Here is a 22,959-nt window from a genome sequence, read left to right on the forward strand (position 1 = left end):
TGCATTTGCGTAACCTTGACCCCTGGGTGTAAAACGTATTTCTCCCCTATAATGTCTGAGAAATGACATGTCAAGAAGTTGTTAAACCTTGAGTCGCTGGATTACTGTCCGACGGCCGGTCTTTTTCAGTCGCTTGGGGTACGTCCCACTTCTTTCGAACTGTCCTAATTGAAAACAGCCGTTTGCAGCAATTTTACAAGCCAGCCATAGAAAGCTTGTTCCTGTGTAGTATGTCCATACAGTGTATTGTATGCACTGCATGAGTACTCTTAGCATTGGTAGGTAGGCTATGGGATAATGACTTGTGGGTCATTTACAATCCTAGTGAGAGACAGCCTACATCTGGTAAGTGTCTTTAGTATCCATGAATCCATCAACATCACAGTACTCATAGGCAAGCAGGTATTAAACACATGGGTGGTGGTGGCTGAGGTGAGTGGCTCCTATTCAAGAATGCATATTTGTAAAAATGCTGAAATTCAATTAAACAAATGGGCTACAATGTTCCCTCTCCAGGATTGCGGTGCAGAAGAAATATCAGCGTGTGCAGAGAAGCACGAGATTGAACTTCACGCAACGTTTCAGAGTTTTCCCTGTTAGTTAACACAATCAACCTTTCCCTTTACTGTGGGAATTGTGATATAATCAACGCAATGTTAGCCACTTTCAACGGAACATACTGAAACAAAACAAACTATGCAAGATATTTTGGTGTAGGCAGAACTTATAGGAGTAGAATTATATTGCTTTGACCACAGTAGGATCTATGCCATTCACTTTGAACTGGACTGTTTTTACAGCATGAGTGGTCCTGAGTAGAGATCAAAGAGAAAGCTAAATGTAGCGACCTGTGCACATTTGTACTTTTGTTCATATCCATTGCTATTTAGTGAGTTATTTGCCCAGTTATAGATCATTTGTAATCAGAAATGGTGGAGTGACTGCTTCCTACAAGAGCACAAAATGTGTGCGTTTCTTGACATCTTTGAAAAGCTAGTCAGGTAAAGAGCTTTTTTTTGTCTTAAAGGGGCAGTGTTGTATTTTGAGACAGGCTTTAATAAGCTAAGTAGCCAATGGGCAGAGTACACCATAATTTGTCTGATTCTCTTAAATAATGGTATGGGAGTAATTATGCATTTTATTTTGTAAAGTGGTTTCTTGCATCAAACGACACAACAGCATTTTCAGACACCTCCTTGTCTGAAGGACAAATGGACAAACAGGTTAATGTCAAGCCCTGCATGTTTTTTTCAAAAGTCTCATGGAATGTAGGCCTACATTGAACTCCACACATTGGCTGCTACTGTAGGCTGAATGATCAGCTATTTCCAAGTTAAATGTTATGGGACGCATTTTCTCCATTATTTTTGATAACCATAGTAGCCTACTAGCCCACTGTTAAAACTAACTTAAATCGTGTACAGCCTCAGTGTTCTAAAAAAAAAATCTAGGGAACTTTGATGGGGGCTGCTACTGAGAGTTGTATTGACACAGACGATAACCATTCTCTCCACGAAAACTAGGTCCTCCTGGAAACCGTCTCAGACCCACACAGGCATAAAGCAACAGATGATATCACCAGGCATTGGCCTGGTCTATACTGTAGGTGGTAGATCTCTGAGAGAGTAAGATTACCAGCTATCACAGGTCAGGTGTTCCGTCTTAAGTCCAAAGCCAGAGAGCCTGAGCCAATGTAAACTAGCTCTGTAACTAGGGAGGTTTGAGTGGGAGGGAGAGGCAGCCTAGGGGACTCCCTTTATGGTTGTTTTTCTTGATCCATATTACTTACCTTGAAAGAGCGAATGTTCCACAGGGGCCTCATAGAAATTCCAGTCAAAGTGTCATAGTAATTTTTTTACCACTCAGCAAGAAGCCACACATTTATTGTCCCACGGATGTGGATGGACAGTAATGTCGTCACCTATTTAGATCTGTGGTTGAAAGGATCCTTGGCCAATTTTGAGTTTCAACTGACTGAAAGTCAGTGGATGACACCAACAACCACGCCATCCTTGAAGGAAAGAGCAACCAATGTGGAAAAACCGTGGTCAAGAACTCCACCAAAATGTATATTTCGAGAATTCTAGCAGCAATGCAAAAATACTCCAGAGTGACTTTTGGACTGTTCTTTAGGTCCTTTCGGTTTTTGCGCTCTAGATGTTTACCCAGGAATGAGAGCTGGGTCAGGACGTCCTGGCAGGGTCGTGTACTGCGTCGCCTGTTGTTCTTGGACACTCCCCAGCAACAGCTTGGAGTTCTATCTGTCTTTGGTCATCTCACTGTTACTGTAAGGGGACCAAATTATATCAAGCGTACTGTGCAAAATTGTATCGTTATGGTACCTTGCCTAGAGGGGAGACATGTATACCTTTTATAGCTTAGCGTTTGAAGCATTTGATACAAGCAATGAGAGATTGAGAATTATTAGACAATACAACAAGAATATGACCTTAACAGGCCCTGAAGGATATCAAAATATGTTAAGGTATCCTGAAAGGTTCCGGTTACTCATTTGGGGTGCATAAAATGACCTCCTATAAGCTATGTAAATCTCAGTCCTCCCTTGTCTTTAATGTAGGCCTACATTAAAACACATACAGTAACCTACAATCTGTGCTAGTCAACCTATAGAATTGATCTTTGTAGCCGGAAGAACAATTTAATGCAAGAACAAGAGAACACTGAGTGTGTCCTTACTCAGAAAACCAGGAAACCACTACAGAGGGAGAATGCATTCTTACATTCTTAGAACTATTGCTAAGTGTTCTTTAGAAAAGGTACACTCCCTTCTGCTAAATGCTGTCAGATGGGCCTTTTTAAAGACGTGTGTGGGAGTGACTCGCAGTCGTCCTGTTGCCGCTCATGTGTTTTTGTTTCTTCAGATTTCTGTGGAGGCATTATTCCCGGTGTCTTTGGAAAAAAAGGGAGATGAAGTGAAAAGAACGAGACGAGTTTGGATCTTGCAGGCAGACAGAAGGCATGAAAACAGAGGGAGACGTAGGTAGTGTGTCAGGGGGAGAGATTTAGGTTTGCGTTGGCAGCCGCAGACAAAGAATGCAGACAGAGTTGGAAGGGGGTAGCGGGGTGCTAGGTCACTGACACGACAAATCAAAACCGAAGGGACTTAGACTTCTCGCTTTATATTTCTTGCTTGATAAACATCTCTGTGTGGAAAATTGCCCCAGCACCTCTGATACATTGTGCTATGAAGCTTTACCTCCCACCCTTCCTTCTTACTATAGCAGTTAATGTTGACTCATCCCCCCACTGCTCTGACTGCAACGGTACACAATACGCCTGCAAGGTAACGTCCTTGAGCTATGACCACATGTGTTATGATTGGACAGTGCTGTGTTATGCTGAATTTTATGCTAGAATGTGGACTTGAGCAAACCAGCAAAGGTTCCACTGATATTTTTTTTTAAATCATCTTCACGGGAGACACCATCACCCAAAGCCTTGGAGTTACTAATGAAGTCATGCACAGCAAGTGCAGTCATAGAATAGCTTGTTTGATTTGTAAAAGGCACCAGTCAGGCTGGGCTGGGGCAGGCGGCAGTGATATGAGATGTCTTCTGTGCTATCGTATGCGTGGGCAGAGACTCTGTCTGTATCTGGTGCCAGCCACTGTTTATGACTAATACACATTAGAGAAACCATTGCTGTGGAGGAAATCCTGAGGAGGAAGGCTTATTCAAAACATTTAATCTTGTAACAGGCAACAGTGAAACACACTTCAGTAAACTGGCAAACATAGTAGATCACAGAAGCCAGAGGGAAGGGGAGACCTTATAGTCCAACTATTGTGTTGCTGCTGTGATGCAATGTGTCTGGTAAGAAGAGTATGAACTAGCGGAGACAACTGTCACTGACCAAATAAGATGATTAGGCAGAATCATGATAATAAGATACTTTTCTTTTGAGAATTAAAAGTGGAAACACACTTACACTAAATCAAAGGCCTAGGAACCAACCAGGACAATAATAGCAAAGTGATTTTCCTTCACTCACGGAGGGCATATTTAAAGTAGCAATTATGGATGTGAAAACTTGACATGGAGGGAGGAGAGCTGACAAAGTGCCAAGTCCTCTTTGTGTCTGGAAAGTCCACATCAGTCTAAGAGCCGGGGTACGTAGTCACCGACCGAGTGGTCGGAAAAGGAAACTATTAGTGTTGTTTTCTTTTGCAAGATTAAAGCTGCTACAAGGACCAAGTCATCATAAATTCTTCGCTTCATAGGTGTTTGTATTGAACTTCATCTCAGGCTGTGCCTTTAATCTTCAAACAGGAGAAAAGTATTTGGTAGAGACACTCCTCCCAGCTTGAGGCCTACAGTAGGCAGTGAGTGGGTGAAAGCACACAAATAACCTTAAAACTAACACAGAACCCAGGGGAAAGTGTTGTAATCAAAACACAGAGAACATATCAAGCACACTACTAAAGGTTTCGGTATGTCCAGTAATACTCATACTGGAACAACAACCAAAAATGTAAACGGCTATTGGAAGAATCAAGATATTTCTAAACATCTTGCGCTGTCAATGTGTAATATCAGTGCAAAAGTTATATTACACACCCTATAACACTGAGTAATAACAGTAATAATAATCCTCCTTCGGACATGACTGGGACTAATCTATCTTCAGTATAACCCCAGAGTAATTTGCTTGTCATTTTCATTGAGAAACACCCATGTGTATATTTTTCAAGCTGGACTTCTCAGATTTCCAAGCAATCTCTAAACTATCTTGTCAACTGGTATGATAAATTGCTGAACAGAAAGAATAAACAAACCAACAGTCAGTTGTTTATGCCACCATGCTGTGCCTTTAAAGCCCTCTTTATGCCATATCTACCGAATAGGGGAAATACTGAGGACTTTGCCAAGAGTCCATAATTAAATAGACATACCATTCTATAGACGAAAGGTAATTGTTACTGTATGTGTTGGGGATAAATCAACCATGTTATGCAAGTCCCCTGGTGGTGACAAAACATTTAGCTTCCAGGTATTGTTTTTCAACCCAACATGGGACAACTCTGTATATTTACAATGTATGTATAGTCATTTCTATATCTTGGAAAGTCCAAAAAGTCCCAAAAGTAGAAGGTGTTCAAGCACCACTCATAAAACATCACATCGTTTTTTTATGGTAAAAAAAATTCTCAGTCCCAGAGCTAAAAAGGAAAGTTATGGGAGAAAATGATGACTCCATCCCATCAGTGTCTCTAACACAGCAAGTTTGCTGCCGTGGGCCTTTCCTGCAGTCAAATAACCTAGTGGCCTCATAGGTGGAATGTTACTAATGTCTTTCACAATTTCACAATTAATAACAAATATATATATACTGTATATGAAAATCCGATGTTTCTACGTCAAAGAGTTTTGTTATATTTCAGCCTTCTGTGTTGTATAGAACGTGAAATATTGGGATGCAAACTCAAGAGTGAATACATTTCAACTCTATATCTGACATGGTACAGGTGTCTTCTTTTCCCCCCCCCATAACCATGTCTTTGAGGTACAGTTGAAGTCGGAAGTTTACATACACCTTAGCCAAATACATTGAAACTCAGTTTTTCACAATTCCTGACATTTAATCACAGTAAAAACTCCCTGTTTTAGGTCAGTTAGGATCACCACTTCATTTTAAGAATGTGAAATGTCAGAATAATAGTAGAGAGAATGATTTATTTCAGCTTTTATTTCCTTCATCACATTCCCAGTGGGTCAGAAGTTTACATACACTCAATTAGTATTTGGTAGCATTGCCTTTAAATTGTTTAACTTGGGTCAAACGTTTCAGGTAGCCTTTCACAAGCTTCCCACAATAAGTTGTGTGAATTTTGGCCCATTCCTCCTTACAGAGCTGGTGTAACTGAGTCAGGTTTGTAGGCTTCCTAGCTCGCAAACACCTTTTCAGTTCTGCCCACAAATTTTCAATGGGATTGAGGTCAGGGCTTTGCGATGGCCATTCCAATACCTTGACTTTGTTGTCCTTAAGCCATTTTGACACAATTTTCGAAGTATGCTTGAGGTCATTGTCCATTTGGAAAACCCATTTGCGACCAAGCTTTACCTTCCTGACTGATGTCTTGAGCTGTTGCTTCAATATATCCACATCATTTCCCTCCTGCAGCAAAGCACACCCACAACATGATGCTGCCACCCCTGTACTTCACGGTTGGGATGGTGTTCTTCGGCTTGCAAGCTTCCCCCTTTTCCCTCCAAACATAATGATGGTCATTACGGCCAAACAGTTCTATTTTTGTTTCATAAAACCAGAGGACATTTCTCCAAAAAGTACAATCTTTGTCCCCATGTGCAGTTGCAAACCATAGTCTGGATTTTCTTATGACGACTTTGGAGCGGTGGCTTCTTCCTTGCTGAGCGGCCTTTCAGGTTATGTCGATATAGGACTCGTTTAACTGTGCATATAGATAATTTTGTACCTGTTTCCTCCAGCATCTTCACAAGGTCCTTTGCTGTTGTTCTGGGATTGATTTGTCCTTTTCGCACCAAAGTACGTTCATCTCTAGGAGACAGAACGTGTCTCCTTCCTGAGTGGTATGACGACTGTGTGGTCCCATGGTGTTTATATTTGCATACTATTATTTGTACAGATGAATGTGGTACCTTCAGAAACCTTGGAAATTGCTCCCAAGGAAGAACCAGACTTGTGGAGGTCTTTCTGAGGTCTTGGCTGATTTCTTTTGATTTTCCCATGATGTCAAGCAAAGAGACACTGAGTTTGAAGGTAGACCTTGAAATACACCCATAGGTACACCTCCAATTGACTCAAATGATGTCAATTAGCCTATCAGAAGCCTCTAAAGCCATGACATCATTTTCTGGAATATTCCAAGCTATTTCAAGGCACAGTCAACTTAGTGTATACAAACTTCTGACCCACTGGAATTGTGATACAGTGAATTATAAATGAAATAATCTGTCTGTAAACAATTGTTGTAAAAGTACTTGTGTCATGCACAAAGTAGATGTCCTAACCGACTTGCCAAAACTATAGTTTGTTATCAAGAAATTTGTGGAGTGGTTCAAAAACTAGTTTTAATGACTCCAACCTAAGTGTGTGTAAACTTCCGACTTCAACTGTATTTGCTTTTCTTTCAAAGTATATTTGCTTACGACTACCAAGAAACACTCTGTGTGACCATGATTTAGCCCACTGCTGTAAAAGATTATTAAAAAAGCTATTTTAGAAGCCACAAGGTTAATATCACTGTAAATCCCCAAAACATTTCAGGACACAGACGTTCAGGCGGCATTGTGTAAAATAAGTGATCAGTGATCTGATATTCTGTTGAGATCAGAGATTCAATTGTATTTTAATTAACGTTGTGAAGGCATCTGTAACGTTTCTCTTCCGTTGAAGGAGAGGAGGACCAAAATGCAACATGGTTAGTGTTCAACATGTTTAATATAGACGATGAAAGAGAACACTACAAAATACAAAACAACAAATGTGAAAACCGAAACAGACCTATCTGGTGCAATGACACAAAGACAGAAGACAACCACCCACAAAACCCAACACAAAACAGGCTACCTAAATATGGTTCCCAATCAGAGACAATGACTAACACCTGCCTCTGATTGAGAACCATATCAGGCCAAACATAGAAATAGACATACAACATAGAATGCCCACTCAGCTCACATCCTGACCAACACTAAAACAAAGAAAACACAAAAGAACTATGGTCAGAACGTGACAGCATCTAAGGTCCTGCCAAAAATACAGACATACAGAGTCAGCCACCGATTGTCACTGTGCAGCTCTGAACAATGTACCGGCCACAGGAGTTCAGAGGTTCTCTTTCATGGCCTTCCAAGGAGGCCTGCTTGCTGACTGCTCTCTGAAATGCCACATGAAGCAGGTGGGCCAAACAAATGCACATGGGGAACAAACACACACCAGAAATGAAGCCGGAGACATTGGGTTCCTGTGAGCCTCTTTAAATGCATCATCATCAGAGAAGCAGGTGGTGCGACCTTGTTACAGTGACCCTCTTGCCCAGTTCCAAAATCCAGTGGCTCTGTAGTCTCTGATGCTATGTTTTGGGAGCCAGAGCACAGATCCTTTGAAGATACTTGCAGTTAGAAGTTTGCCTGAATCATCTGTCCAACAGTTCACTATTCATATGTAATGAATCAAAACATTGTAATAGTATTGCATGGTCGTGTCATGACAATATGCCGTCCGGCTTGTGGAAGTTGCCTTGACAGGATGTTGTTGAAGACCTCTTATACAAACCTACCGCTTGATAGCAATTTAAGCTTTCTCAGGTGAGGTTTGCCACATGACAAACCTACTAGGTTGGGTTTTGCCCCATTTCAAATGCCACAAGGTGTCCAAAGTCTTACAGTTTTGTGTTTTTTAACATTCTGCATTAGGTTGATAGCCTGTGTGCATTCATTATTTATGAGACAAGTTTTGCCCCGCCTAATAAGAGATTATAAGACAGTCACACATAAGACACACTGTGATATATGTAGGGTTTTTGCAAGAAGTGCACATTTTAAGGGAAGAACATTGCAGTAGTTGTCACTGAATTATATGGTTCCAAAAATAGATTTAAAGGGTTCTTCAAAAAGACGAGCCAGAATTACCACAGGTCCTGCAATCAAATTTACTTTAATTTCTTCACTGGTGCCAGAACATACAGCACATACAATCAAGTATCATTGAATACAGCAGTCTGTTGTGGGTGTTATCCACTTCCTCATTATAGGTCATTTCCCCATATACCTACAGTATAGTTGAACAATAAAGATCATGAGTACTAGGTACCATTAGTAGGGATACCAAACACACCAAGAAAGTCATGAAGAAGGAACAACAAAACCTTTTCCCCCAGAGGAGACTGAAAAGATTTGTCATGGGTCCCCAGATCCTCAAAAAGTTCCACAGCTGCACCATCGAGAGCACCTGGAGGGTTGCATAACCGCCTGGCATGGCAACTGCTCGGCATCCGACTATAAGGCGCTACCGAGGGTAGTGTGTACGGCCCAGTACATCATTCGGGGCAAGCTTCCTGCCGTCCAGGACCTATATACTTGGTGGTGTCAGAGGAAGGACCAAAAAATGGTCATTGTTTTTTTCCACTTCTGCTACTGACTGTTTATTATCTGTGCACATTTCTGTGCATCTGTCACTTTACCCCTACCTACATGTAGAAATGACCTCGACTAACCTGTAACCCTGCACATTGACTTGGTACCGGTACCCCTTGTTATTTTATTATGTTACTTTCTATTTTATTTTTTACTTTCCTTTATTTAGTAAATATTTTCTTAACTCTATTTCTTGAACTGCATTGTTGGTTAAGGGCTTGTAAGTAAGCATTTCACAGTAAGGTCTACCTACACCTGTTGTATTCAGCGCATGTGACAAATAACATTTTATTTTATTTTAATTTGATTAGGGACACTGGTGCCATCCTTGGGTTGTGGTGCCAATATTGTTTTTTGTTCCACAAATTAAAATCAGCAGCTTTTCATCTTAATTGGACAATTTGATTTGTTTCCTGTGGTTTCTTAAAAAGTTTACACTAACGTCAAATACAAAGTTAAGCTAAATTGTGTTAGTGATGAGTTCTCAAAGCGTTGCTAGACTCGCTAATGTAACAATGTATTTGTGTAAATGGAAAGGTCTCAGTAATGTGCTCTATACAAATGTGAAATAAAAATGTTGCTCAAATAAAATAGTCTGTTTTTCTATTGTGACATTTTGCATAATTTATGTATATTTTCCATATCCAAGGAGATAAATGTGTCTTTGTAGTATGAGCACCTTATTTCCTGCCTTGCCGTACTCCCTTAGGCCGGGTTAAATGACCTACACACTCTGTATGATGGATGTTCTTCGGGAGTTCATAACAACGTGGATCATGACAAAATTGCAATTTTTCCCTTATACACAAAATGGCAGCTCAGCTTACTACCAAACAGATGACCTCACCGAGTCACAGTGTGAATGGAAGGCCTTGTGCCTTATCACAATCTGGAACTTTGACAAGTCATTTTTGTCACTGTCTTTGTGATGAGAAATACCCCAAGCAAGTACAATGTCAGGAGGTTCTTATGGAACTATTTTGTGTATCCTTAGTGTTCCTGAGTAGGGGCAACTTAGTGAGCATTGCCCTGCTATCAACTGTGAGTTTGAAATGCTGATAGATTTACCATTCTATTTTTATGAGCACATTGAAATGTCATTGTACTTGATAGTTCTGGAATATATTCATCTCCCTTTTGATCTGCTCATAAAGTGCTGCAATAAAAATAAATAAAGCTACTAAAGGCTGTCGGTTATAAAGTGTGTGCATGATTGTTTATCTGTGCACAATTGTATGTGAAGAGAATCCTGACCCTTAGGAGATATTCATGACTTATTTAAACCCTGGGCATGGCTAAACAGTACAATTATTCACCATTGAATCAAGACAATTTTGCACTTTCCATTCCACAGAATTTCAGAGATATGAAAAGTAATATATTTCTTAAAAACAAAACCCCATTATTGCGTCCAAAACGCTGCCTGTGAATAACAATAGTTATAAAACACCACAAACCTCTTTACTTGCTGATGCAAACAAGTTTTATTTGCTGATGCTGGCACAAGAAGAAGAAACCCTAATTGTTGAGGAAAAAGGATGAGGCGTTTTCTTTTGTTATAGAGGGCTCTGGAGTATACAGGATGCAAATGAAATAAACAGTTTCCGATCGTAGCAATTACCCAAATTACTCAGCTGATAGCTTTGCTAAGGGTATTAGTGCCAGTCCAACCAACCCACCCTGCCCTGTGATAGTGGATCTGGTCCACACAACATGTTTACTGACAAACACGGTTTTTGTATGGATTAAGAGCCAAATAAGTAGGGACTGTGTCAAACACTTCTGTGGAGAGAGAAAGAGAAGACAATGGTCACGTGAGAGGAACTCGTGCATGGTTTTCATATTATCACTAACTAGTGATTCAACTTTAGCATATTAAACCTCCTTAATTGATTTGCTATTCTGTGGTGAAATGGCAGTGCTGAATTTGGACATGTATACCCATCACCAAGCTCTCTGACGAGTCGTCATTACAAACGCAAAACTATCATTTATGCTTATGTGTCTGCCAACAGTTTAACTTATCTATAAAAAGGTATACTAATTCAAACAGAGGCCTACATTTAAAAAAAATAATAAAAAAAATCAAATGATAATTACTGGGAGTTAAACAAAAATTACAGCATTATACAGTATATGTAGGAAGTACAACGTAGAAAGTAAACCTTAACCATAGTCAACGATTGCAACTTCTGCATCTCTAATAGGAGGAAGAGCGCTGGGTGCTGGTGTCCTCATCACGTTCTCAACTTACTGTTACTGTATGGCAGGTTTGTCAATTTCCCTTATAAGTACTATAATAGCCTGTTGTTCTGCCAAACTATATTCCTCAGAACTTTAGTCAAAGAGCAGTCCATTTAATAACTATCCCTCTCTTTCCCTCTCTCTCTCTTTCTCCCGCTCCCTCTCTTTCCCTCTCTCTCTCTTTCTCCCGCTCCCTCTCTTTCCCTCTCTCTCTCTTTCTCCCGCTCCCTCTCTTTCCCTCTCTCTCTCTTTCTCCCGCTCCCTCTCTTTCCCTCTCTCTCTCTTTCTCCCGCTCCCTCTCTTTCCCTCTCTCTCTCTTTCTCCCGCTCCCTCTCTTTCCCTCTCTCTCTCTTTCTCCCGCTCCCTCTCTTTCCCTCTCTCTCTCTTTCTCTCGCTCCCTCTCTTTCCCTCTCTCTCTCTTTCTCCCGCTCCCTCTCTTTCCCTCTCTCTCTCTTTCTCCCGCTCCCTCTCTTTTAATAACAGATTTCGTTGAGCAATTCATTTGGTTTTGGGCTGTTCCCTGGCGTCCAAACCTCCCAGAGAAATGTCTGAGGCCTTGATATATTCCTCTCAGGTTTCCATGGCCGCACCGCCCGGGCCAGATCCCGTTGCACTGATGTCACTCATGAATTGAACCACCTCTCTACGGGAAGGGATTCACAAGGTAACTTAAATCAAACTGTGCAAATTGGGAATAGATGCTGGGAGTGTATAATGAGAAGTTATATCAGCAGTGAGAAGCAGGATGACGTTTTATTAAGACAGCCAACCCAAATGGATACATACCTATAAGGTAAACTATTGAAGTAATGTGATAAAACTGTGACTGGAATGAATAGACATTATGCTCAAACTTGCTTTGTTATGAAGACATCATTACAGTTAGTTATAACAACATAATCTACATTCAATTACCATGTATCACTTGCCATTTCAATCCGTTATCTTTCAAAAGGCCCAATAAGTAAAGCTTGTGTGTGTGTGTGTGTGCTTGTGTATGTGTGCGTGCCTGTGTGTGCCTATGTACATGTGTGCGTGCTTGCTGGTATCCATACCGGAGGGAAAAGGACATTTGTTGAGTTAAATCGTGGCAAAGGTGATTTGGCCTACATGCATGTTGACAGCTTTATGGACTGTTGGCCTTGGAACGTGAGGGGAAAAGGGAAGAGAGCTGGCATGTTTCCCAGACACGCGCAGGTGAAACATCATGGTCAGTGCCCGTGTTAACAGTAACAATCTGGCACCTAACAAGCGCACCTACAGCCTGTCAGAGGAGACCACTGCGTAGCAATTTGACTGTGACTGTGTGTGTGCGTGTGTGTGTGTGGGGGGATTCAGTGTCTGTATGTGTCTACTGTATGTGTGTACATGTGTGTCCCAATTCAGGAGGGAATGATGTCTGAAGCAATGTGACACTGCTGTGAATGAGATGAAGGTTATGGAATTCTAAGAACACAAACACTTGCCAATTGAGGTAAAGTTCAACTGATGGACCTCTTAAAGCCTGCTGGAGGCCATCTATGGATTGTCATGATTTTGATCTGATGTAATCTTGACTGATTTAGATGATTGCCAATTGTGTCAAATCCACAAACAAAGAATACAGTGTTTTGTCAAAAATCTCCACATTGACTATGTGGTCAGTTAGGGCCGCAATTATGGGAGCTTCCAGACTATACAATTGATAAAATATTTGTTAACTTCAGGATGTGTATTTATGCTTCAGTGGTAATGCTAGTTTTGTTCTTTGTTCATTTGTTTGTTTGTCTGTTTTTAATAGGGGGTATGTTACTTGAACGTCATTATGTGATTGATTTTATGATGCCTTCTCAACATGACAACTCGCTGTTAGTGATAATGACATAGTTACGATAGAATGATCCATTGTGGACTAAGTTCACAGCTCTCTGCCCTTTAACCATATTGAGTCTTTGGCAACACTAAGTGCTGCCACACAGCCACACCCTTTCAGTATTACGTCATGAGAATCTTTGTCTGGGCTTGGTGACACAACTGTAAATGCCACAGCATGGAGCGTGGTCATTGCTTTAGCTAACGGACACCTCAGCTATGTATGTCTGATCTCAGGGGATATTTCGACTCCAAACACCCGAGCCCCACCAGCAAGAAATGACACTGAACCGAATGAGTTGACCTCTCTGGATTTTTTTTTTACGAGGGCCTTTAATTGGATTTTAATATCATTCGATTGGGAGAAACATCGCATTATATTCCACTTTGAATGTATAAAGGGTCATGGTTTCACACGTGTAATTCATTCTTCTCTTGAGTCACTGTATATGCAGCCAGAGACACGGTGGGCAGTTCATCTACAGGGCTCCCCTTTAGAAAGGAATCTGTCCAGCTAGTGACTGTGAGAGAGCATGAAAGAAAAATCCCAAATACATTTTATTCAAAATTAAGGAAAATACTGGTAGGTCTCTAAGTAACGATTGTCTCTAAAATATATTGCTTTCCATGATCATTTGTGAAGACTTGAAAAGCATCTCTCACTGCGATGACAGTTTGTCACAAACCTCATTTGACAAATGTCTAAAAATGACCTCAATAGTCAGAAAACGAACAATGCATATAGCTCATGAGTCTACATGATATTAGTTACTTCCATGTACTGTAAGAAAAGAAAAATCACTCTCCCACCCATTGTGGTTGTTGGGTTCTGACCAGACATCCCATGTGAGTTGCAAGTTGTGAGATACCAAGGGGCCTCTCTAACCTGCTGCCAACTATCCAGTGCACACCTTTTTCAGAGTCCAGGAAAAACACGCTTTACGTCAATGCAGAGGCTGAGAGATGGTGTCACTATTTGGCAAACTGGATGCCAACCAGCGTGAATCATTCTAGAAAGGGATTTCACTGGAAAAAATAAACAGCTCTTTTCCAAATAATGAGTGAAATCCCTCCTACTCCCTGTTGTAGTATTCTTGGAGAGGGGTAAGCCAGAAAAAGTAAGTCCAACTGGCTAGAAACAGTAGATTTGTTGCTTTTGGGGGATTTTTCAAATGCAGTAATGACACCACTCTGAGTCTGTACAGAATCACATTTGAATACTAATAATGTGTTTACATTAGAGTAATTCAGACCCTGCAATGAAATGATCGTATTACAAAAAAAATATTTGTAGTGGCATTTAATTCAAAACCACTATTTATTGCATCATCAATGAGAACATGGCTAATATTTATGTGGTATTAAAATAAACAATGTGTACTCTGCAATGAACACAATGAAAAAGTGATCTGTGGTAGTCCATCCTTGTTTCAAATCCCGTGCAGAATATTCAAAAGGGATTCTTAGTTTTTAGTTTTTCACGACGATTTCCATATTTGCACCGTCAAAGTGTCACGCTTCTTCTCCAAGAGTCACGGAAGCAGCATAGCGTGTCATCCATCCAGCTCATTGACTGAAGGGAAGTGGTCAGTCAAACCAGCACCGTATCCGGGGTAACTCCTGACCTTGGCCCTCACATTTAAGTTCAGGTCTGACCTGAAGTAAAAGCCCCATTCTTCTCAAAGGCACGCCATTGTACCAGGGGCAGGTTAGTCTGCAACCTCCCAACACAGGCACACTCACATTGGCCCTCAACTTAGGGGGCAACCCCTGTGCAACAGAAGAATTCTTGGGGAATTTATGCACCATCTCCCAGGCTAATTCAATTAGACGGGATCGTGTCGACAGTATGGCCATTGTGGCAAAAGCACAATGTTGCACTTCATATCGTCCAAGGCTCGGGGTGGAATTCTGTGCCATTTAGCTCCCCCCCCCCACGCTGCCCATCCCACCCCCACCCCTCAACGGCATCCTGGCCATTCTCTTTCTCTGTCCCCCTCTCCCTCTCTGTCTCTCTGTCTGTCCAATGATATGCCTGAGGGTCCTTTGCTGGCCACAGATAAGGCGAATCATTAACCAATCCCCTGAGAGAGGGCATTCACAGCCACAGGGCCACGAGGCTGGGTCTGGACTGGCGGCAACATGGAGGGAGCGAGAGGGAGAATTCTGCGTCACTTAACGGACATGTCGTCTGTCGGACCCTTTGAGCTGCCTGATTCCCGCCTGGTACCGGAGCAGCCAGTCAGGCACTCTGGGGTGAAATGCAGCCAATGTTGTTTTCCTCTTTCTGCATCTACATGTGACTTATGCATTCCACATAGAAAAAAAATCTATGCTTTGTTGTTTGCGTTGAGGCGTGCAGATTCCCCCAAATCTCCCCCAGTGCATATAGTGGCATATACACAGAAGACGATATAGAGTATGGTGCCAGTTTAACTTCAGATCTCTTTTGCTGTACGACTCAAACTGAGATATCAGGGCAAACTATTCCTTGAAGGATGGCTAATGGCTTCTTGACTGTACCTTGGAACCGCATCACCCCTCCTCCCTCGTGGTTTATTGCATGGTTATGTGAACCTAGTTATTTAATTCGGCCACTATTTGAACATCTTTGAATTTCAAGTAATTTGGACAGAGGACCGCATACCATACTACCTTGCTCCTTGGAAACACACAAATGGAAGCCATCTCCATGTACAGACGGACTGTATTCTAAAAATATGACATCTCCAAAAGAGAGGGCCTTTGTGGATGGCAGTTGGTCATACATTCCTTCGTACAATTACACTTTGCTCCATGTTCCTAATACACTGGTGGCATTATTGCCATTCTCCACCATGTCTTGGAGCTGAGATCAGTCATGTTGGAAACTTTGTTTATAGATTAACAACCCTCCCTTCAAACTTAAAGTAGATATGCTAATGATAAGTACTATTGAGAAGGCTTCCACAACAAACCTCAAGTCAAAGATCAATGGGGTGACACAGCAACACAGACAGGCCTTTTGTCTGCTCACAGTCTCCAGCACAGTTTCGCCCCAGGGATCAGATTTTCATATTGCGTCTGGTTTTTAGGTGACTGGATGCACAGACGTGCATAGCTCCACTAATTCTGGACTGTCTCTGGTTAAAGTAACGAATTAAGCAATAACTAATGAATAGAACCAAGCACTCCTTGGAACGAGAGTCTTCAGAATAAGATGGTTGACCTTCCATTTACTATGTTTGACCCTAGATAATCTGTGTGAATGGGCAGCGATCCCTTATCATGCCAGTGAAAAGAATGTAATCTGCAATGTCCGCACGCATGGACTTGTGAACTCGTAATATCAAAGGACTTTCCCATCGTGAATAAAAAGCTCTATATTGCAGTTACAGAACTTTGCTACCTTGTCTTATTATTTCAAAGGTGCATAGATAATAAAATAGACAGCACTCTAAAAGATCATCTTTTAACAATTCATGTATTTCCGAAGTGCTACATTGCCTCAAAGGTGCTACCTTTTTGTTGAGTGATAAGCTCTATATATTCATACTTAAAGTCAAACTTAAAGCGATACCTAATCCCTTGTTTCTCTAGTAGTTCTCTGTCCATTGGTCTCAGGTCTTGTTGAGGACCAGACAGTGATTGATTCGCCCTTCTCTGTCCACGTGCACAGCCTTGTGTGATAAAGATCGAATAGGTTGTTTGCCTTGTGATGTCTCCTGCATGCCTCCTGCATGCCTCCTGCCGGTCGTAAACCACTCATTAACCTCAGTCTCGGAAGTGGATCAGGAGCCGGGACTTTGTCACGGTGAGCACGGTTAGTCACACTGACTTCTTTGATCCCATTGACAGGGATCACACTGTCCCCTCCACAGTCAGGTGTCTCAGGGACCAAGTTTAATGACTCTCCAGTCAATTCACTGAGCTTTCAATTAGACGCCAATAGACTGGCTTGTGCGGCACACGCGTGCACACACATACAACGACACACAAACAACGATGGTAATCCCAGCTCTTGATCACCAAGTGCAAGGATAAATGAATTACAAATCAAACTATAGTAGCAATTGCTTACCAAATTATTGCCTTTGATGTGAAAACGACGATTCAATATCTTGAGAGGACTAAAATGATTATATTTATAAACTGAGTTGGAAAGTCACAAAATACGAGGGACTTTTACCCTACTACAGTCTGGAGAAAATCAAACAGGAATCCATCTAATTTAGAGTATAGGGACGGAAGATGGAGCCGATCATATCATTTTAATAAGCACTGGTCAGTATTGATTTAATCATGGACATGAAAGGAGCCGGACACACAAGCGACTCTTGTGCTTATAGACTATCTTTCTGAGGTAATTTCATTGCCGAGACCTGTTTGGTTCCAGGGACCAAGGACACTGTCAGATTAATAAAATACCAGTTAGTTTACTTACATGATAAAAGATACTCAAACTTTATCAACAACATGGTCATGCTTGGGGTGCCAAGTCTTTACAGACAGTTACTACATCTAAACAGTAGCATGTAATAACGCGTGTAAACATATTTTATTAAATCTAGAATTGTTCTAGTTGCAATTAAGAATTTTTACTCACTTATTACAGTATATTAGTCTAATAGTACCAGCAAATTGAATTTCCTAAGGGCATTTTACCCTCTGTCTCTGGTTTGGGTTAATTCTCATTCTAAATGCTCTAAATTTGATAATGATGAGGCGTTTTTTGGGGACTCACACTCAGAGGGCTTATCCCTTTAATAGTTTAATATAGGTGGGGTTATGGGGTGAGTTGGGGGCGATGAGCAGCTGTCGATGCCCTGGTTGGTTGGATGTTGGCTGGGGCTCTCCCGGGGGCTTGGGGGGACTCCCTGCGGCTAAATGCTGTCTGAGTTGGCCTCCGTGTGCTGTGATAAAGGCGGGTCTTGTCTCCTCTGACCGTCCCCTGTGACTGGACGACTTACTGAGGAGTGTCTAATGATTAAACCTCAAGATTGTCTTCAGCTCCGGGGATATCAAGCTTAATATTTGAAAGGCTCTCCAGACTTTGGTCACTGTTTCTACCTTTTCATAACCTATTTATAAATTGAGGAAAATCACCAATACAATGCAAAGGGTGAACATATATGTTGAGAGAACAAACTTTTCTTGGGTTTCTCTCTCTCTCTCTGAGTTTACTTAACGTGGGTGGGAAAGCGAAAAAGGGGGAGTCCGCGATTTCTTCTTGACATCTTTAATTCTGATAAGCACTTTTACTTTGAGGAGGTTTTGAAGTGGCTTGTTTGGCTTCACAGTGGTGACCATGTTACACTATTTTTGGCTTGACAGGAATTTATACACTGCACTCAATTACGTTTCATTGATCCCTTTGGTGACAGGACACACTACAATAAGGACACTTTATGAGACAAAAGACAACACATACCGATTACACGAACAGGTGACAGAGCATGCTCCTGTGATGGGGTCCTCCCCGTTGTCAGAACAGATGGCAATGGTCCTGTTGCTAAGGATAAGGCCAGAGGAATCCATTTTTTAATTCCAGATTATTTGCCTCAGCACCACAAGCAATATCGCTTGGTTTCCCAAGATATAATGAAAAAAAAAAGAACACACAAAAGGAGGACTTGGAGGTAGGTCAGGGAAGGGGAGGAGAGGCCACTCTGTGTGAGAGAAACAGTCAGCTGTTACCACAGAGGTTCAGAGAGGTAGACACACAGAGGGAATTACTTGTTTAGGGAAGGAGAGCCAGGTCAGTTTTAATGCCTGAGATACAGCAACAGAAACAAAGACTTTCCAACTTGAAGCCAGTTGACTTTCATAATTAAAGTAAGCATGTCCGGGCCCAAAACTCTTGTTCTCCGCATCCTGACTCTGTAAAAACAACCAGACCACTACGTACACACAAACCAGGGGTGTTTCAGGAGCCCAGCCACTGCCAGCGAGGGAGACGTTAAGTACTGGTGGTCTCACAGTGTGTTTGATCAAAGGGATCTACCGCAGGAGCCTATATTTGCTTTATCCGTGACTCTATTTTAATGGGCTCATGTTGTGAAAACAAAAGGAGGGATCTCTTTGGTGAGACGAGAAAACAATGAAAGCCAGCCATGTGTCCCACTTTAGATATGAAAGTGCCTCGTTTGCCACCAGTAAATCAAATCGAAATCAAATCAAAATGTATTTGTCACATGCTTCGTAAACAACAGGTGTAGACTAACAGTTAAATGCTTACTTATGGGTCCTTTTCCAACAATACAGAGTTAAAGATACAAAACAAATAGAAATAGAGACACGAGGAATAAATACACAGTGAATAACGAGTAATAATAACGAGTATGGTCAGGCTTGATTAAACTTTTGATTGGACTTTTTCTAAACTGGAAATGTAGGCACAGAAAAGCTTCCGTTTTGGATTTAGACTGTAAACTAACTGCAAAGTACAGTACCAAGTCCACCCATTTTCTTTATTTTATCACTGTCATCTTTTCTTGCTCCCAAGAACAGGAGTTGGGTCTCCAGTCTCAGAGCACAGCAGAGTAACGTGTGAACACAGTGCAACTGTAACATTGTCTGGGAGTAGACCCTGCGGCGTCAGTCTGTCTATGTGAGGCCTTTATGTCATGTTACATTTCCTCCTTTTGTCTGTTTCCACCTCTTTCTAAATCTATCTATCTTCATTCCTTTCTCTCCCACCCACTCTCTTCCTCCTCCACCGTGGGCCTATAGTCTCCCTCACATCCTAATGACCATAATAGAGTTATAACATTAAAACTTTCAATCTTGATGAGGGGACAGAAATTAGATGATTTTCCCCTGGATACAACAGACAATTGACATGGACTTGGAGCATGAAACTCATGGTTGTCGCTGTGTGTGGTAGTTATGTGTAATGAAAACTAGCCCAATAGTTTATGTTTGTTTTGTGTGTGTATTTACATGTGAAGTAGTTTCGTCACCATTGTGAATCGCCATTATGAATAGTTTACTGAAATACAGCAACAGAATTACAAATGCTGATCCTAGATATTTCTAAAACTGAACATGCTTTTAGAGCTCGATGGGTGAGGGTAACGGCCTGTGCAACAAATAAACAAATATTATTTTCCCCATAGTTCAATTGCGTAATCCACTTGAATATTATTACATTCATGCATTCACATCAGTGGCAGACATCCCCCTCTGAAGAGTGCAATCATATGAATTACTAATAATGTCTAACCGGCAAGTGGTGTTACAACTCCTCATGCCATCTCTAATATGAAAGGTCATCACACAAGCCATGGACAGATTTATTCTTCATTTACAGTTTTGCTTTACGACTTGTAGCCTACAGTATACTATAAAACTACACATTGTCAGCTTTTGTGGCAGAGGTCTGAATAGAACGAGAAGGAGTGAGACACCGATGGCGTCGCACACCAACAACCACACAGCTGTTCATCACCAAAAGAGGTCTGCGCTATTTCTGCCACAACACACAAGCCTCTCTGTGCTAAAATAAGATCAACAAATAAACATGCATTCTTTAAAAAAAAACAGCAACGTTTGATCATAGATAATTGATACGTTCTTCATAGTCTGTAATCGAATAAAACCTTGTCCTTCAGGCCAGATACTGGAATGTTTTTTCTTGGGATTATGTTTATAGAAAAAAAATAGGACACTTGATGCACCTGAAAATTGGCACATTTTCACAAATTTGCGCCAATTATGTCTCTTCTATTTGTAGACGAAGGCCGGCATTTGTAATTCAGATGAAAAATATGATCACAAAATTAGATCAGTGACACATGCTCGGATTTTCTCATGAATACAGGCGGCACAGAAAATGGGAGACTGTTTTGAGAGCATGAAAAATGAGTGTTAGCATTCTCCAATTAATTTACAGAAAAGGCATATTGTTCACAGTACATGTAGCAAGTGTGAAACCTTTTACATTGGTTGATGGGAATCTACTAGAAGTCTCTGCATGTATAACGGTGACCTATTCTGGGCTGCATCACCGGCCTATACCAGAATTGAGTTGTCGCTCTCTGCCGTAGAAGCCTTTGTCTCAAAACGCGTCTATGACTATTTACTGTAGCATTCAAGCAGAAAAAAGCAGGAAAATGAACTCCCAACACACCCTCCGATCTCTTTATTTTATTGCACATTTTAATCTGGCATTGTAAGTGCTCCCAAGAAGCTGCCTTACCACTGCTTTCTCCCAAGCCCCTGTGGCTTTTATGGGGATTACGCTTCAAAAAACTGGATGAAAAGACAAGGATTACAGGGACAAAATGTCAACATGTGTGGGCTTCTTTACACTTCAGTTTTTAACCATTTGAGGTCATTTCAGCCCTGACAGTGACAAAGAGGCTTACTCACATAAACACTGACCTTAGACAGCCCCGATCAGATGTCAGGTAAATATGCTTTATAGACCTGAGGACCTTTAATGATTGGTAATACATGCAGTGACGTGCGGTGTGATCGGTGGCTGGGTAGGCACAGGCTATTATCAAAGCCAGATTTACTCACAAATAAACCTTGATGAAACCCAAGTTCACCAAACAACAGATAGCTCCCACAACCAGAGTGACTTGCGCTATTAACCGAAATAGCCAAAATACACAAGCGATAGCCTGCATATTTCATATCATCCCAAAAAATGACACACTTCTTAAGGCTCTGTCAATGTGCCCTTGAGCAAGGCACTCAACCCTAATTGCTCCTGTAAGTCTGCTAAATGACTGAAATGTCAAATGTAAATGTGTGCTCGAGTCAGCTCAGCCATAGACGGATGTAGCATCCACTGTTAAAACCAATAGGTGGCACTAAAAGACCAATATGGACACCTTCATTTCACATTTCAACTCCATAGCCTTCACAATGAATTTACAATTCCTCCAATGCACCGTGGGGGGTATGTGCAAACACATACACATGCATAATAATATTATTATATTAGAAGATGATGGCGTCGGAGGGGAGGGCTCTTAAGCTCTTAACCAACCATGCAATTTTTTTTTTTTTGTTCATTGTTCATAATTTGTTTTGTACATAGTGTTGCTGCTACCGTCTCTTATGACCGAGAAGAGCTTCTGGACATCAGAACTGCGATTGCTCATCTCAAACTGGACGAAGAGTTCTTCTTCAATGAGTCGGACCAGAGGGATATACTACTACAAATACCCGACCAGTCCAAGATTCCTGTGATTCGCTAGAGAAGGAAACTGAGATTTAGTGGAAAAAGATCAGGGTGCCTTGTGAGGATCAGGCGGCGAGTGGCTAATCTGCCCTTGCCTTACGTCATGCTAGCTAATGTTCAATCGCTGGAAAATAAATGGGACGAGCTGAAAGCACGTATATCCTACGAACTGGACATTAAAAACTGTAATATATTATGTTTCACGGACAGAACAACAGCCTCTGGTAAGACATGACGCACATATGTGAACAACAGCTGATGCACGATATCTAAGGAAGTCTCAAGGTTTTGCTTGCCTGCGGTAGAGTATCTCATTATAAGCTATAGACCACACTATCTACCTAGAGAGCTTTCATCTGTATTTTTAGTAGATGTCTACATACCACCACAGACCGAGGCTGGCACTAAAACCGCACTCAATGAGCTGTATACCGCCATAAGCAAACAATAAAACGCTCATACAGAGGTGGTGCTACTAGTGGCCAGGGACTTTAATGCAGGGAAACTTAAATCCATTTTACATCAATTATATCAGCATGTTAAATGTGCAAC

At 41.4% G+C, this 22,959-nt stretch overlaps 1 long non-coding RNA gene across 1 annotated transcript in view; it reads left to right on the plus strand.

Moving 5' to 3' along the window:
- LOC110520185 (uncharacterized) overlaps window positions 1-22,959 on the plus strand; it is a 66,787-nt gene that overhangs the window by 8,999 nt on the left and 34,829 nt on the right. The window contains exons 2-3 of the long non-coding RNA XR_005049194.2: window positions 11,345-11,407; window positions 11,865-12,045. This is a non-coding gene — a long non-coding RNA (uncharacterized LOC110520185). The remainder of the gene's footprint in view (window positions 1-11,344; window positions 11,408-11,864; window positions 12,046-22,959) is intronic.

Source organism: Oncorhynchus mykiss, chromosome 3 (genome assembly GCF_057628025.1).
Source record: "Oncorhynchus mykiss isolate SJ-2025 chromosome 3, ASM5762802v1, whole genome shotgun sequence".
Lineage (NCBI taxonomy): Eukaryota > Metazoa > Chordata > Actinopteri > Salmoniformes > Salmonidae > Oncorhynchus > Oncorhynchus mykiss.